Raw genomic sequence first — 16,013 nt, forward strand, 5'->3', positions numbered from 1 at the left:
GCCTCCTGGGCAAAGGCAAAGGCATCAACAACCCACTAGAGTGAGAACAAGGTTTAGACCGGGAGCAAGTCCCACAGGACTGCACAAAATTCCTGACATCACGAGACAAGGCGGGCCACCAAAAAGACCGACTCACCAAATCCCTAGTACCAAAAATACCTGGATGACCAGCCAATGCAGAGCAATGAACCTCAGACATCACTCTCTTCCTCCACTGGTTAGGTACATACAATTTTCCAATGGGACAATGCTCAGGTTTGTCCTCCTGAAACTCTTCCAGAGCACGTCTCAAATCGGGTGAGATGGCAGAAAGAACTACCCCCTCACCTAAGATGGTGGCAGGCTTGGTCACAATAGGAGAATCAGCAAAGAAACTCCTAGAGAGGGCGTCTGCCTTGACATTCTTAGTGCCCGGAAGAAAAGAGACCACAAAATCAAAACGTGTGAAAAACAAGGCCCACCTAGCCTGTCTAGGATTCAAGCGTTTGGCCGACTCCAGGTAAATCAAATTCTTGTGGTCAGTAAGGACCCCGACTTGATGTTTAGCTCCCTCCAACCAATGTCTCCACTCCTCAAATGCCCATTTCATGACTAACAGTTCCCGATTCCCCACATCATAGTTACGTTCGGATGGGGAGAACTTTCGGGAAAAGAAAGCACAGGGATTCATTTTAGATGTTACGGGATCTTTTTGGGACAAAACAGCTCCTGCACCAATCTCAGAAGCGTCCACCTCTACCTGAAATGAGAGTGAGACATCAGGTTGCAGCAAAACCGGGGCAGAAGTGAACCTTCGCTTCAGCTCCTGAAAGGAAGAAACAGCCTCCGGAGACCAATTCAGCACATCAGCACCCTTCTTAGTCAAATCAGTCAATGGTTTGGCAATACCAGAAAAATTAGCTATAAATTTACGATAAAAATTAGCAAGACCCAAAAACTTCTGGAGGGCCTTCAAAGAAGTGGGCTGAACCCAATCATAAATGGCCTGTACCTTGGCCGGGTCCATTTCAATAGTTGACGGAGACAAAATAAATCCCAAAAATGAAATCCTCTGTACACCAAAAAGGCATTTCGATCCCTTGACATACAGGGAATTCTCCCTCAAAATTCGGAACACAGTCCGAACATGTTCCACATGAGAGTCCCAATCCTTGGAAAAGATCAAAATATCATCCAGATAGATGATCAAAAATTTATCCACAAAATCTTGGAAAATATCATTCATGATACACTGGAAGACAGAAGGGGCATTAGTGAGCCCAAAAGGCATCACCAGGTACTCAAAATGTCCCTCGGGAGTATTAAATGCCATCTTCCATTCATCCCCCTGCTTAATGCGAATAAGATTATACGCCCCCCTGAGGTCAAGCTTGGTAAACCAGCAAGCACCTTTAACTCTGGAGAATAGATCAGAAATCAGGGGTAACGGATACTGATATTTAACAGCAATTTTGTTGAGGGAACGATAGTCAATACAAGGCCTTAATGAACCATCTTTCTTGGCCACAAAAAAAACCCCAGCACCTAAGGGTGAAGAGGATGGTCTAATATGACCCTTCTCCAGCGACTCCTTAATATAGGATCGCATAGCCTCGTGCTCTGGTACAGATAAATTGAAAAGTCGACCCTTGGGAAATTTACACCCAGGGCTCAACTCAATTGCACAGTCATAACTCCTATGAGGAGGCAAAGACGCAGACTCATTCTCACTAAATACATCAGAAAAATCAGCCAAATAGTCAGGAACATCATGCGACTGGGGAGAGGTGGAGAAAACAGGAGCATCACTAAGGGCACAACGACAACCCAAACTCACCTCAGACACAGATTTCCAATCCAAAACTGGATTATGGATTTGCAACCATGGAAACCCCAGAACGATGGTATCATGCAAATTATGCAACACCAAAAATCTGCAATTTTCTTGATGGTCTGGGGCGACCCGCATTACCACCTGGGTCCAAAACTGAGGTTTATTCTTCGCCTAAGGAGTAGCATCAATACCCCTCAAAGGGATAGGCATCCGCAGAGGTGTCATAGGAAACCCACAACGTTTAGCAAAATCCAAGTCCATCAGGTTCAGAGCTGCTCCCGAATCCACAAAAGCCTTAGCGGAAAATGTGGACAGGGAGCAGATCAGAGTAATTGCCAGAAGAAACTTAGGTTGAACACCACCCACAGCAAATGTGTGTGCAAAACGTTTCTCTCGTTTAGGGCAGACAGAAATCATATGAGAGGCATCTCCACAGAAAAAAGACAGCTTATTACGCCTTCTGAACTCCTGACGTTGCGGCCTAGACAAAACTCTATCACATTGCATAGGTTCAGACATTTGTTCAACAGGTGGCAACACCTCTCGTACAGTTTTGCGTTCACGCCAACGCCGATCAACCTGAATGGCTAATGACATAGAATCGTCAAGACCAGAGGGAACAGGAAATCCCACCATAGTATCTTTTACGGTTTCTGACAAACCCTTCCGAAAGAGAGCTGCCAAGGCACCATCATTCCAGGTAGTAAGGACCGCCCACTTTCGGAATTTTTGACAGTACAACTCTGCAGAATCCTGACCCTGGCTCAATGCCAACAGGGCCTTTTCAGCCTCATCAATAGCATTAGGTTCATCATACAACAACCCCAAGGCCTGAAAAAATGCGTTCACATCAGTCAGAATAGGATCATCAGGTTTCAAAGAAAACGCCCAATCCTGGGGATCGCCGCGCAGCAAAAAGATGACAATTTTAACCTGCTGCGCGGAGCTCCCCGATGAGTTAGGCTTCAAGGCAAAAAATAATTTACAATTATTCTTAAAATTCAGAAATTTAGACCGATCCCCAAAAAACACATCAGGAGTAGGGATCTTTGGTTCAGCAGCATGTGAATGAGCAAGATAGGTGGAAATTCCCTGTACTTCAGCAGTGAGCTGCTCCACACGATCAGACAATTGCTTAATCTCCATTGAGAAAAAATTCCCCCTACGGCCTCAGAGAAATAGAGGAAAAAATATACAGAAAAAAAAAGTATGACACTTTTTTTTTTTTTTTTTTACAATTCTTTCCTGCTATTGAGCACCCTAGAATCTGCGGTATGGCTGGTGATTCTGTTATGAATGAGTCACCGGAGGAGGAGAAAACAAAAATGCAAGCTAGGTCCAGAAAACCGGAGAGGTTGGTAGCTATCGGATTGCAGACCCCTGATCCTATTCACCACAGCTAACAGTAGCCGTGGGGGGTTCCTACGGTGCCCTAGACCCCTCGTCACAGCCGGAGAACTACATAAGCCTAAAGAAAGAAAGGGGAAATCTAAACTACCCCAGAGCAGACCCAAACGCAATAGACAGCCCCCAACATGTATTGTCGGTGAAAAACAGATGAAAACACAAACACAGACAGAAAGACAGGCTGAGCAAACGATGGGGCCCAACTAACTAGGTAGGACAGGACAGAAAAGACACTGGCTGCAATCCGCAAAAAACCCTGCAAAAATGTCCCAACCGTCTGATAGGAAAAAAGGCCCTGAAGTCGCTAGACTTCAAAATCACTATATCAGCACTCAGGTATATTCTGAAAACAGAGCAAAGAGATCAACTGATCAGAGACAAAAATGGAATTCAGCCAGTCCCAACCAGGACTGGCTGAATACAAACACTAAGGAAACCAGACAAAATCTCATGGAATAATAGCAGGCAAAAACTTAGCTTTTAGTAGACAGGAACTAAAACTGGATGCCAGAGCTCAGAGCAGAAAGGATCACCAGCAAACCCTGCAGGGCGTCGGCTGCCTTATATCCACTCAGAAATTCCTGATGTCCAATCACACTCCGCCTGTTCAGATGACAGGTTCTTCCCATCCCTATCAATTTCACTACTTCTCTTCACCAGCAGAGGGAGTTCATCAGACATCAAAGGTGAAGGGGAAAATGAACTCACAACATACGTCCTTCTCTTTCTCTTCTCTTTCCCGTGCCAGCTGGATCAGATCACTGAGGCAGCTGCAGCACCCTCTTTCTAAACTGAACTCAAACTGAACTCAAAACTGAAGTTCAGAACTGAACTTCTCTGGGACTCACCCCAGACTGACCTTCTGTCAGACTGACCTACTATTCTCTACTTTCCCCTTCTTTTATACTAACTCCACCCACCTCTGAACACATCTCGTGTTATGAAGCAGGGTTCCACGAAGGGTGCTCTGCTACCCCCAGCCTGAAGCTGCTAGGTGGACCTACTGAACTATCCTGTGTGTGGGATGCAGGTGTGGAGTGTGGAAAGGAGTTCCCAACTTACCTAGTTGGTGGGGCACTACACCTTAGGAGAAGGTGCAGTACCTCTGTGGCGACTGAGCCTCAGGGGTGCCACAACTCCATAACTTCAGATTCCAGACTTCATTTAGTAACATCACTAACACCGCCGGGAGTGCAATGGCTGAGCATCTGCATGCAGCCGTACATCACCAGGCACAATGCCAAGAGTCAGATGGAGTGGTGTAAAGCCGCCACCACTGGACTATGGAGGAGACGTGTTCTGTGCAGTGACGGATTGCACTTCTCTATCTGCGTCTGATAGAAAAGTCTGGGTTTGGAGATTCCAGGAGGACATTGCTATGGGCTATTATTAGGGGGCGGCCTGGGACCCTCAGCTCCAGTTATAGGAAATCTTGATCTTCTGTGGACAATTGTAGCTTCAGCTTTGTGGGAACAGTTTGGAGAAGACCCTGATCTGCCCCCCATGACTGTGCCCAGTCCACAAGGTCCATACAGACATGGAGGGAGCATGAGCGGCCGCACAGAGCCCCATACAGACATGGGGGAGAGAACATGAGCGGCCGCACAGAGCCCCATACAGACATGAAGGGGAAGAACATGAGCGGCTTTACAGAGCCCCATACAGACATGGAGGGGAGAACATGAGTGGCCGCACAGAGCCCCATACAGACATGGAGGGAGAACATGAGCGGCCGCACAGAGCCCCATACAGACCTGGGGGAGAGAACATGAGCGGCCGCACAGAGCCCCATACAGACATGGAGGGGAAGAACATGAGCAGCCGCACAGAGCCCCATACAGACATGGAGGGGAGAACATGAGTGGCCGCACAGAGCCCCATACAGACATGGAGGGAGAACATGAGCGGCCGCACAGAGCCCCATACAGACCCGGGGGAGAGAACATGAGCGGCCGCACAAAGCCCCATATAGACTCCTGCTGATGTCACTGAGGCTGCAGGGAGTCCCCGTAATTTAATACAACGAATTAACCCCTTAAATTAACCCCTACAACTCCATAATTTTACCCACAAACACTCATCTAATTAATAGTGATAGACATACCAAAAAAACCATGAAATGAAAGGGTTAACTATATGTAAACCATGTGTCATTTCATGTCGGGCAGGAGAATAATTATCCAAAAGCCGGCAAATGTTTCTGCGGCTATTCTGCTATGATGAACTGTATGAATTAGAAATATATGCATAAATGTGTCTCTATGACATGTATAAAATATATATATATATGTGTGTCTAGATCTATTAATTCGTTTGTGTGGGGAAACCTGTCATTGGGCTCCATTATTTGTCCATTTTGCTATCCTGCGAGAAAATCTCGCCAGACGGATGTCAAACGGATTAAAATCGCATCAATGAAGAAAAATCGCATCAAAAACGCATCACTGGTTAAGATCCCTTTGTGCGATTTCGGACCGTTAAAATGGGACCGATTTTTTATTCGTTGTGTGTGACTCCAGCCTTATAAGAAAAAAGTGATAAAGTTTTCTGAAACTTTTCTTACTTGATGCAGTTAGATAGATTAGAGGTTTTGTTTGGCATTACAGCTGAGCCTCTGATTTTAATACCAGACACAACATGTGGATGAGAGCGGTGATGGCTTTCTGATCTTGTGCGAGCCCCTGATGCCCGAGAGCCCTGACCTCACGGAATTACAATGTGTCCTGTCAGTCTTCATCACTGTATATAGGGCAGAAAACACCGGTCATTATTGTGTGTGTGGTGGGGGCAGCAGCGGCTATTTGCATTTCCTCAGTCATGACTAATTAGAATGACATAATTAATTTCCCTCTCATTCGTTACCATGGTGACAATACTGTTATTATATATCTGTTATCCCCTCATTGTATCTCCCTGGAGGTCTGATGCATTGTATCTAGTGTTAGCACTATCCTCATGTGACTTATTGTCATGTTACTATGACGACAGCACATGACAATCAGGAGAAGTCATGTTCCAAAAATATTGTACTTAATAAATACATGAAAACGAAATTGCAAAATAGAGGAATCTACATAAATCACTTTCAACACATCAAAAATGTTTCCCTGAAATCGGAAATCATATCTGACGTCTTCATGTAAACCAAAAAGAAGGGCAAAACCATAAATGAGCGACTCGTCTGCAACTTACACTTTCTTTACTGTATATTGTGCAAAATTGTATCTCTGTACACAGGGAGCTCCCCCATAGTGGTGGCTGCAGACAGGATCTTATCATGTATCTCTGTATGCAGGGAGCTCTCTCTAATGGTGGCTGCAGACAGGATCTTATGTATCTCTGTATATAGGAAGCTCCCCCTAGTGGCGACTGCAGACAGGATCTTATCATGTATCTCTGTATACAGGGAGCTCCCCCTAGTGGTGACTGCAGACAGGATCTTATCATGTATCTCTGTATACAGGGAGCTCCCCCTAGTGGTGGCTGCAGACAGGATCTTATGTAACTCTCTATAAAGGAAGCTCCCCCTAGTGGTGGCTGCAGACAGGATCTTATCATGTATCTCTGTATACGGGGTGCTCCCCCTAGTGGTGGCTGCTGAGAGGATCTTATCATGTATCTCTGTATACAGGAAGCTCCCCCTAGTGGTGACTGCAGACAGGATCTTATCATGTATCTCTGTATACAGGGAGCGCCCTTTAGTGGTGACTGCAGACAGGATCTTATCATGTATCTCTGTATACAGAGAGCTCCCCCTAGTGGTGGCTGCAGACAGGCTCTTATGTATCTCTGTGTGAAGGGAGCTCTCCCTAGTGGTGGCTGCAGACAGAATCTTATCATGTATCTCTGTATACAGGGAGCTCCCCCTAGTGGTAACTGCAGAAAGAACCTTATCATGTATCTCTTTATACAGCGAGCTCCCCCCAGTGGTGGCTGCAGACAGAATCTTATCAGGTATCTCTATACAGGGAGCTCCCCTAGTGGTGGCTGCAGAGAGGGTATAATGTATCTCTGTATGCAGGGAGCTCTCCCTAATGGTGGCTGCAGACAGGATCTTATGTATCTCTGTATATAGGAAGCTCCCCCTAGTGGCGACTGCAGACAGGATCTTATCATGTATCTCTGTATACAGGGAGCTCCCCCTAGTGGTGACTGCAGACAGGATCTTATTATGTATCTCTGTATACAGGGAGCTCCCCCTAGTGGTGGCTGCAGACAGGATCTTATGTAACTCTCTATAAAGGAAGCTCCCCCTAGTGGTGGCTGCAGACAGGATCTTATCCTGTATCTCTGTATACGGGGTGCTCCCCTTAGTGGTGGCTGCTGAGAGGATCTTATCATGTATCTCTGTATACAGGAAGCTCCCCCTAGTGGTGACTGCAGACAGGATCTTATCATGTATCTCTGTATACAGGGAGCACCCTTTAGTGGTGACTGCAGACAGGATCTTATCATGTATCTCTGTATACAGGGAGCTCCCCCTAGTGGTGGCTGCAGACAGAATCTTATCATGTATCTCTGTATACAGGGAGCTCCCCCTAGTGGTAACTGCAGAAAGAACCTTATCATGTATCTCTTTATACAGCGAGCTCCCCCTAGTGGTGGCTGCAGACAGAATCTTATCATGTATCTCTATACAGGGAGCTCCCCTAGTGGTGGCTGCAGACAGGATCCTACCATGTATCTCTGTATACAGGGACCTCCACCTAGTGGTGGTTGCAGACTGTATCTTATATGGTGTCTGTGTATACAGGAGCTCCCCCTAGTGGTGGTTGCAGACAGGATCTTATCATGTATCTCTGTATACAGGGAGCTTCCCCTAGTGGTGGCTGCAGACTTTATCTTATCATGTGTCTGTGTATACACGGCGCTCCATCTAGTGGTGGCTGTTAGCATATGTGCCGGAATGCTGGCATTTTTAAAGGTGGTAGGTCACAAAGGCAGTGAGTGGCAGAGCAAGGAGTTGGGATCTCTCAACCCTACCCCAGGATCTCACAGTATTGGTGTATTCAAGATGATGCTGATACAGTTGACAGTGTCTAGAGATCCAGGGGCCAAAACATCAGGTCTCTGGCGCTTACAATGTCACTGGAGGTATGAAGTATATGTGTGACATGTCTGGTGCCAAAGTATTGAGCAGGCTCAGGTGCTGATCCTTCTTTACACATAGCAGCCTCTGTCTGTGTTATACTGCTGCCATCCTCCAGAGTTTTCTCTGATCCCTAAATCCTTAATTCTGCTCTCAGTCTCTGGCTCCATCTATGGCGGGTGAAAAAACTAAAATATATGCGTTTTGGAAAAAGTGGAAGAGAAACACAGACCCTAAAATTAAAAATGACAGTGTTATGAAGGAGTTAACTTTCTTTTCATAAATGTACTGAAAAGGTGAGTGGGTCCTGAGGGTCTTTCTGGTGAGAAATAAATGGGAAAGGGCGTGAGTTAAGGGAATTGTTCCCACTAGTCCGATACTACAGTATAAATGTCAGCTTTGCCCCATTAATCTGAACTGAGGGTAAATTTCGCTTTTGCTCCTTATTTTTAGTCTCAGAATTTCAGGTCCACGTTCCCATTTGCCTTTAGTTGTAAAATTGATTGTCGCCGGCTGGAAACAAAGTAACTTTCTTTTTTTTTTTTCGTTAAGAGAAAATGACAACAGGAGCGCGGCTGATATTGATTAGCCGAGAAGGTTGAATTAGGATTTCGCAGACCTTCAGGGCTTATGTGGAGCCGCATTCAATGTGATATTTGGCTTTTCAGTCTCTTGCTCCAGTTAGTCTGATGTACAATTTACCAAGGTGAAGCAACGCAGTAAACTTTGTTCTGTAGCCTTTTACCTAGAGCAAACACTACTGTCGACACAGTAGTTATCTGCAGACATCTGCTGGACATATAATGAAATAGAAATTGCCAAATACTTGAAGAAAACGATTAAAGAAGCCAAGATATAGAAGTACAGACGTACAGCCGCCATGTAATAGCAGTCATACGTTTTGCTAGTACTACCACTCCAGACCACATGGTGTGCTGTTGGCTTAAATGTGTCACTGGCAGCTGGACGCTAGAAAGTCATTCTATTTAGGCAAAACTAGCGCAGATCTCCAGTGTATGGGTGGGAAACACATGGTGATTGTGCCCTGGGCGACACATCTGGAATATTGAGCATCTGCTGGTGGCCAGGACTCGTTCAGACAGGGAGATTGTGCACTACTTAAACTGCACTGACCTATTTTTCATACAGTTCCTATATCACAGTTATAGTGGTTGCATTATTTTCCTACAGACAGCACCCCTCAAGGTATTTTAGCATTGTTATGAGGAGGCACAGTATTTAGGGATCTCATAGCCGTCACTATCATAGTGATCCTACGGCACTGTGTATAAGATTCATACAGCAGTCACTACTTTTGACAACCACTATATTTGGGATTCCTAATGCTGCTTGTTGTGAGTTCATTTTCCCCTTCACTACTGAGGCCAGAGGAACTCCCTCTTCTGGTAAAGAAAGGTAGTGAGCCTGATTATCAAACACCTGAGGCTGATGATGATGACTGGCTGAGTGGAGTTACTGACTGGATATAAGGCTGCCGACGCCCTTCTGCCCTGCGGGTGATTTCTCTGTGGGATCCTTGGAGACCAGTCTGAATTCTTGCTCCTCTGAAGCTAAGTTTGCTGCTCGGCTTTTTGCATTTGTGCTTTGACTTTGCTTTGCTTTGTTTTTCTGGATTTCTGCCATTCCCTGCTGGGGTGTGCTGAATTCCTTTAGCTCTGTCTTCTGAAAATACCTGAGTGCTGATTTAGTTTTTGAAGCCTAGCTGTTTCAGGGTCTTTTTCATATCAGCTTGTTGGCTTATGTTTTTGATAGGGTTTTGGCAGATTGCAGACAGCAGCCTTCCTGTCCTTTCCTATCTAGGTAGTTTTGGGCCCTGGCTTTGCTCAGTCTATCTTTCTGTCTGTGTTAGTGTTTTCATCTTGCTTCACCGTCATTATATGTTGGGGGCTGCCTATTGCTTTGGGGTCTGCTCTGGGGCAGTTTAGATTTCCCCTTTCTTTCTTTAGGCCTATTTAATTCTCCGGCTGTGATCGAGGGGTCTAGGGCATCGTAGAAACCCCCCACGGCTACTGCTAGTTGTGTTGATAGGTTCAGGGGTCTGCAATCTGATAGTTGCCAACTTCTCTGGTTTTCTGGACTTAGCTTGTATTTCTGCTTTTGCCTCCTATGGTGACTCAATCATAACAGCTGCTCCTGTAATGGGAATCTTTGTGTATTTGGAATTTTTTTTCTGTCACTGTGGTTTCCTCTATAGTAAAGTGTAATGCAGCAATGTTCACACAGTGCAGTTAAGAGGCAGTGCCCCAGGTTACTTCAACTTACAACAAAAATGAAATTGTTTCCTCTGGATCGCAGCTAGATTGTCCGTTACTGTTTGTAAGGCTGGAGTCACACTAAACATATGAGAAATCTGTCCAATTAATAATAGATTATTTTTCTGAAAAAAATGGTGTGTGCTCCCATGCAAGTTTCTTAACCAGCAGAGGGAAAGTCGACAGCTGGGGTTTGATGTTTACAGCCTGGGAAGGGGGTAATACCCATGGAGTTTCCCAGGCTATTAATATCAGCTCACAACTGTATACTTAGCCTTTACTGGCTACTAAAAAAATGAAGTAGGGTCCCCCTATAATAACCAGTAAAGGCTAGGTAGACAGCTGCAGGCTGACATTAATAGCCTGGGAAGGGGCCATGGATACTCCCCTCCTCCAGGCTAATAATATCAGCTCTCAGTCACCCTAGAAAAGGTGCATCTCTAAGATGTGGCAATTCTGGCACTTAGGCTGGTTTCACACTTGCGTTTTTTTGCGCTGCTTTTTAGCGCAAAAAAGCATGCATTTTTTCCCCTATACTTTAACATGGGTGTGCATATGTGCACATACATATGCGCATGTACGCATTTGTATGCGCATGCGTTTTTTGCAGTGTGCGCTTGGGCGCACAAAATGCATCCTGTTGCATTTTTTGTGCGTCCGACTTGCCCCAAAAAATGCATGCGCACGCAATGCTTTTTTTTACAGCAAAACACCCATTAAAGCCTATGGGTGCACATACGTGCGCATTGTAATGTGCACGTATGCGCAAAAAAAGCATGCTTTTTTTAAGAAAATGCACCAAAACCCGCAAAAACGCACACAAACGCATGATGCGCTTTTTTCATGCGTTTGTGTGCGCAAAAAGTAGCCTTAGCCTTGCTCTTCCCACTTGCCCTATAGCTGTGGCAAGTGGGGTGATAGTTGGTGGGGTTGATGTCACCTTTGTATTGTCAGGTGACCCCAACGTTAGTAATGAAGAGGCATCAATAAGACAACCCCATTACTAACCCCACAGTCATATCGTATAAAAACATACACACCCAGAAAAAAAGTCCTTTAATTGAAAGAATGACACAGACTCCTTTAATAACTCATAATTAAGCCATACTTACAACCTATCTCCTTCCACCGACGCCATTGTCGTCTGCAAAAGGGAAAAAAGCAAACAATAATATTTCTCTCCATCCACAGAGATGATGATAAGCTATTTGTCTCTCCATTGCTAACCTCGGGGCTTGATGTCACCTGACAATACAAAGGTGACATCAACCACCCAACCATCACCACACTTGCCACCGCTACAGGGCAAGAATTGGTGCATCTTAGAGATGAGCCTTTTCATCGTGGCTGAGAGCTAATGTTTTTAGCCTGGGGGGCAGTATCCATGGCCCCTTCTTAGGCTATTAATATCAGCCTGCAGCTGTCTGCATATGGTTTGCTGGTTATTAATTATAGGGGGTCCCGACGTCATTTTTTTGAGGGGTGTAGGGATGTGCTATACATGACGTACCTGTCATCCCGGTACTGTTGTGTTATGAGTATATCCGTTTGTGTAGAGTATTCTGTGTAATAAGTATATTATGTTATTCTTTCTACTGTTAAGTTAATTATTCTATTGATTGGTGCTGCTACACTTAAAAGTGTATTACCATTTTGCTTTATTGGTATTACCATGATGTGAACTGTGCATAATGTACAATCATGTGTTATTGTATTCTTACAATACGGTAAGCGTAGTTCCTAATAGTGGCCGCTAGATGGGGGGTATTATAGTGTTCAAGGCTCTCAGCTACTGTATAGTGTGCAGTATAGGAATAGGGATAGGAAATAGTTAAGATAGGAGGGGCTGCTGTGTGGTAAGGCTAGACACAGGAAGAGTTAGAGCCAGAGGGCGAGTTATGCCCGAACCGTCCACAAGGGTCATAGGCCCCGGACACCCCAGCAGCCATGCAACGTTGAAGGAGTAAAGCCTAATTATCCACAGAATTAGGACATCTCAGCAATGGGCTGATACAGTTGGGAGACCAATAGTGGTTCCAGTATGTAGCAACTCATCGCATGTGCAGATACCCCCAGGGCTGAGCTGAAACGGCTGGAGGAACCTATAGATACAGCGAGTTTGGACAGAAAGGATGTGGTGCAAGTGCAGGGAACAGCACAGAAGGGCAGGTCACTCTCCCAGTGGCTTATGACTCCGGGAAATAATGATCTTGCATCTGGGGCGGAACAGACCAAGGGATGCATGTCCGTAGCAGAGCTGTGCAGAGAGGATGCTGAGGAATAATCAGGGATGGTCCGACCTGGGCCCACACTTTGTGATCACGAGAGTAGCACAGGGAAAGAAAAGCAACATTGTGTTGTGAAGCATGTTGTAAAAGCTGTGAAGATATTGGATGTCCTGTGTAGAGAACCCAGTAAAGATGTTCTTGTTAAAGTTGAAATTGACTGTGTCTCAGTTAATGCAAGTCCGCCTGGAGAGGGTCCCCTGTGTCATAGGGAAGATCCTGAAGGAACTGGACCTGAAGACACAGGTATGCTGACTAGTGAAGATTATTTTCCTGTGAGGAGAGGCCAGGACTCTAATGCCCAGGTGTCCTCGGCCATGACTACGGTCCTGGCTGAACCTTACAGGGGTCCGCCATATTTATAGTCAGTAGAGTTGAGCGAAACGGGTCGAAAAAATTCAAAAGTCGCCGACTTTTGGCAAAGTCGGGTTTCATGAAACGAAACCCGACCCTAGGATGAGGTCGGCCACGAGGTCGGCGACTTACGCGCCAAAGTCGCGTTTCAAAAGTTTGTTTTGCGCTCTTTTTCAGCCAATCAGGATCCACGGACACTGTGGGCAACGTGATGACATAGGCAGGTGTCACCACCATCTTTCAGAAGGGCATGCAAGTGATTGGCTTGCTTTGGTGGGCGTCACAGGGGGTATAAAAGGGCGTGCACGCCGACCGCCATCTTACTTCTGCCGATCTCAGTATAGGTAGAGGTTGCTGCTGATTCTGTAGGGAGAGCGTTAGGCAGGGAAGAAGACAAAAAAACTGCTTCTGCTGCTAGCGATTTGGCCTGCACAACACACCAGTCACTGTGTGTGCAGTGCAAGGGGAGGCTATATAGTGGTGTATCAGTGGTGTTGGTTGTTGGGCTGCCTTATAAGGCTTCCTGACATTCCTGCATTGCTGTTTACCCACTGCTCCGCAAACTGCTTTTTTAAAAGCAATCCAATCTCCCTTATCCTCTAGTCACTTTTGTCACAGCTGTGCCATCGAGCCTGTCACATAGCGCTCAGATATTCATTGGGCCTCACACAATCCAAAATTGTCCAGTGTACAAAAGTGTGTGCAGAGATTCAAAATCTCCCTTATCCTCTAGTCCCTTTGGTCACAGCTGTGCCATCGAGCCTGTCACATAGCGCTCAGATATTCATTGGGCCTCACACAATCCAAAAGTGTCCAGTGTCTAAAAGTGTGTGCAGAGATTCAAAATCTCCTTTATCCTCTAGTCACTTTGGTCACAGCTGTGCCATCGAGCCTGTCACATAGCGCTCAGATATTCATTGGGCCTCACACAATCCAAAAGTGTCCAGTGTCTAAAAGTGTGTGCAGAGATTCAAAATCTCCCTTATCCTCTAGTCACTTTGGTCACAGCTGTGCTATCGAGCCTGTCACATAGCGCTCAGATATTCATTGGGCCTCACACAATCCAAAAGTGTCCAGTGTCCAAAAGTGTGTGCAGAGATTCAAAATCTCCCTTATCCTCTAGTCACTTTGGTCACAGCTGTGCCATCGAGCCTGTCACATAGCGCTCAGATATTCATTGGGCCTCACACAATCCAAAAGTGTCCAGTGTCTAAAAGTGTGTGCAGAGATTCAAAATCTCCCTTATCCTCTAGTCACTTTGGTCACAGCTGTGCCATCGAGCCTGTCACATAGCGCTCAGATATTCATTGGGCCTCACACAATCCAAAAGTGTCCAGTGTCCAAAAGTGTGTGCAGAGATTCAAAATCTCCCTTATCCTCTAGTCACTTTGGTCACAGCTGTGCCATCGAGCCTGTCACATAGCGCTCAGATATCAGTGGGCCTCACACAATCCAAAAGTGTCCAGTGTCCAAAAGTGTGTGCAGAGATTCAAAATCTCCCTTATCCTCTAGTCACTTTGGTCACAGCTGTGCTATCGAGCCTGTCACATAGCGCTCAGATATTCATTGGGCCTCACACAATCCAAAAGTGTCCAGTGTCCAAAAGTGTGTGCAGAGATTCAAAATCTCCCTTATCCTCTAGTCACTTTGGTCACAGCTGTGCCATCGAGCCTGTCACATAGCGCTCAGATATTCATTGGGCCTCACACAATCCAAAAGTGTCCAGTGTCTAAAAGTGTGTGCAGAGATTCAAAATCTCCCTTATCCTCTAGTCACTTTGGTCACAGCTGTGCCATCGAGCCTGTGACATAGCGCTCAGATATCAGTGGGCCTCACACAATCGAAAAGTGTCCAGTGTCCAAAAGTGTGTGCAGAGATTCAAAATCTCCCTTATCCTCTAGTCACTTTGGTCACAGCAGCTGTGCCATCGAGCCTGTCACATAGCGCTCAGATATTCATTGGGCCTCACACAATCCAAAAGTGTCCAGTGTCCAAAAGTGTGTGCAGAGATTCAAAATCTCCCTTATCCTCTAGTCACTTTGGTCACAGCTGTGCCATCGAGCCTGTGACATAGCGCTCAGGTATCAGTGGGCCTCACACAATCCAAAAGTGTCCAGTGTCCAAAAGTGTGTGCAGAGATTCAAAATCTCCCTTATCCTCTAGTCACTTTGGTCACAGCTGTGCCATCGAGCCTGTGACATAGCGCTCAGGTATCAGTGGGCCTCACACAATCCAAAAGTGTCCAGTGTCCAAAAGTGTGTGCAGAGATTCAAAATCTCCCTTATCCTCTAGTCACTTTGGTCACAGCAGCTGTGCCATCGAGCCTGTCACATAGCGCTCAGATATTCATTGGGCCTCACACAATCCAAAAGTGTCCAGTGTCCAAAAGTGTGTGCAGAGATTCAAAATCTCCCTTATCCTCTAGTCACTTTGGTCACAGCTGTGCCATCGAGCCTGTCACATAGCGCTCAGATATCAGTGGGCCTCACACAATCCAAAAGTGTCCAGTGTCCAAAAGTGTGTGCAGAGATTCAAAATCTCCCTTATCCTCTAGTCACTTTGGTCACAGCTGTGCTATCGAGCCTGTCACATAGCGCTCAGATATTCATTGGGCCTCACACAATCCAAAAGTGTCCAGTGTCCAAAAGTGTGTGCAGAGATTCAAAATCTCCCTTATCCTCTAGTCACTTTGGTCACAGCTGTGCCATCGAGCCTGTCACATAGCGCTCAGATATTCATTGGGCCTCACACAATCCAAAAGTGTCCAGTGTCTAAAAGTGTGTGCAGAGATT

At 45.8% G+C, this 16,013-nt stretch overlaps 1 protein-coding gene across 2 annotated transcripts in view; it reads right to left on the reverse strand.

Annotated features, from left to right (window-relative positions):
* Positions 1-16,013, reverse strand: part of LRFN2 (leucine rich repeat and fibronectin type III domain containing 2) — a 731,551-nt gene that overhangs the window by 475,751 nt on the left and 239,787 nt on the right. The gene's annotated exons all lie outside the window — the stretch shown is intronic.

The sequence above is a fragment of the Dendrobates tinctorius genome, unplaced genomic scaffold (genome assembly GCF_039654945.1).
Source record: "Dendrobates tinctorius isolate UK_male_01 unplaced genomic scaffold, ASM3965494v1 ptg000232l, whole genome shotgun sequence".
Taxonomy (NCBI): Eukaryota; Metazoa; Chordata; class Amphibia; order Anura; family Dendrobatidae; genus Dendrobates; species Dendrobates tinctorius.